This window comes from Trichechus manatus, unplaced genomic scaffold (assembly GCF_000243295.1).
Source record: "Trichechus manatus latirostris isolate Lorelei unplaced genomic scaffold, TriManLat1.0 scaffold00015, whole genome shotgun sequence".
NCBI classification, from domain to species: domain Eukaryota; kingdom Metazoa; phylum Chordata; class Mammalia; order Sirenia; family Trichechidae; genus Trichechus; species Trichechus manatus.
The window spans coordinates 2,009,674-2,012,344 of record NW_004443951.1 but is presented as its reverse complement, the minus strand read 5'-3'; positions in this window follow the sequence as shown (position 1 = coordinate 2,012,344).

Here is a 2,671-nt window from a genome sequence, read left to right as displayed (position 1 = left end):
CTGAGCCAGAGCTGGTGCCTTCTGGCCAAGAGACTGCAGCAGGCGGGAATAAGGGTAGGGGATGGGAAAGCATATATCACTGGTTACAGGGTGCTCTGTCTCCTGGTAGGAGCTCTGTGAAGCTGCTGTCCCATACTCCCTGTCTGCTGATTTCTGACAGGAGTCCAAGATGGTGAATCTAGTGCTGCATTAGCTGATAGGGGACCTCCACACGCATCTCTCCTCTCTCTCCATTCTCTGTCAGTTTCTTATTCCCTTTGGTGCTTGGCTGAGTTCTTTATCTCTTCATTTGATGCTTAGGGTTCCAGGATTGATGTTTGTCTCCGTTTTACTCAGTTTTTTGGGTCTTTGCTGTGGAGGGACAGCGTGGTGTTTCTGTCTATAGCGCTATGTTGGCTCCACCCTCTTATACATCACTTTCATCTACAACACCCTATACTTCTTTGCAGATTTTGCACAATTGCAATTTATCTTTCCTACTAGAGCCCTGGTAGTACAGTGGTTAAGTGCTCAGCTGCTAACTGAAAGGTCAGTGGTTCTAATCCACTAGCTTCTCCGCAGGAGAAAGATGTGACAGTCTGCTTCCATAATGATATACAGCCTTGGAGACCCTATGGGGCAGTTCTACTCTGCCCTATGGGTCGCTGAGTCGGAATCACCTCGACAGCAATGGATTTGAGACAAGACTGTAAGCTCCACAATGTCAGGGACCATGTTTTATGTTCATTATAAAAACTCTTCAAAGAAGTATAGGGTGTTGTACACCAAAGTGATGTATAAGCTGAGACCTGGAGGCTATGTCAGTTAAACTAGCAGAGAGAAGATACATGGCTGTGGGCACAATCTCTTGCACCTGCCCTGAAGAAAGAGAAAACCTAATGGTTTTGAGGTCTATCACAATGCTGGATGTTAAGTGTTATAGGATGGGGCATAGGCAGAATTTAAGCTAAAATTCTGGATACTTTACCACTGAAGGTCTCAAAAAATATTAACTAAAACAGGCAGACAGACACACACACACACAAACCTTAGTTATATTCACATTGTTAGTACCCTCCCTATTCACCCACTCACACACCCAAACAGCATCATTCGGGAAAGCAAGACAGTCTTCTATACAATATTGACATTTAAATTTCCTTTTAAAGAGTTCTTTGCTCATGATTAAAAAAAAATAAAAGATCTTTAAGACCACATAAACCAAGCAAACTATAATTGAATGGCTGCCTATCAAAATGTGATCTTCTGACTTGGGTGATTATTCCTGTCTTTGAAAGGCTCAAAAGAAATACTTTGTAAAGACACACCTGTGCCACCAGGAAAAATTCTCATAACATCAACACCTTGAATCTTTCCAATCTTTATCAGTGTGGAATTAACATGTAAATATGACCTTTGTTTTTCAAGATTTTACCTACTCCATTCATTCACTTCTCAAAAGACAGATCAATGGATGCGCTTACAGCTCCCTATAATGAAATTAATTTCATATTCTTGAGAAAGCTACTTTAATCACCACCTGGGGGGAAAGATAAATAGCTTGAGCCAGCTTCCTTGGCTATAGAAACCAAAGATTAGAGAAAAAGAGAGAGAGAGAAAGAAGAAAATGTGATAGAATAAAGTGTCTTTTGTTCAAACGGCAGTCCCACAAATTAAAATAAATAAATCATTGTTTCTTACTATATAAAATGGACAACTACTTCAAAGATTGTTGGGATCATATGAGAAAATGAATATAAAATGTCTAACAATATCAGACATATACCATGACTATAATTCTGAGAGGTATGCATGATTTCACAGAGAGTGGTAAAGACTTGTGGAACAGAAGTTTAAATTGTTCCAAAAGAATACCAGAAAAACACCAAACCCGTTGCCCTTGAGTCAATTCTGACTCATAGCGACCCTATAGGACAGTGTAGAACTGCCCCATAGGGTTTCCAAGAAGTGGCTAGTGGATTCGAGCTGCCAACCTTTTGGTTAGCAACTGTAGCTCTTAACCACTGCACCACCAGGGCTCCTCCAAACGAACAATGACTGGGAAAAAAATCCTTGATGATTCTGAACTTGTGTTATCTCTAAAATGTCTTATATTCTTTATTGTCAGCTACCCAGATTTGTGTTTATTTAGACAAACATTTTTAAACAGCCACCAATAAAATCACCACTCGCCTGTCAGTTTGTCTTACTGTGGTGGCTTGCGTGTTGCTGTGATGAAATTGTGAGGATGGCACTGGGCTGGGCAGTGTTTCGTTCTGTTGTACATAGGGTCGCTATGAGTCGGAACCAACTTGACAGCACCTGATAACAACAACAACCAATAAAAAAAAGGGGGGGATGAATAGAAGTCTAAGGACTAAACATAAACACTGCCGACCTAAAATAAGTAAACCTATCTTGACCATGTCCACGACAGCCAGAATCATGCCGCACAGTTCTCCTTAGATTATACTTCTCTAAACATACACAGTGTGTATTAGAGAAATTATTTGGTGTTGCCACAGAATAACTATGAAATACCACAGACCAGTACAAGTGGTTTCTTATTATTTTGAAATTCCCATAGGTTTTGTAGCAATTCTCTATATTACTCATTGAGAGCCTTTTATTTAATCAAGTACTGGCCAAAAGAAAACTTCGTACAAACATTTTATAAGACAACACTAGACAG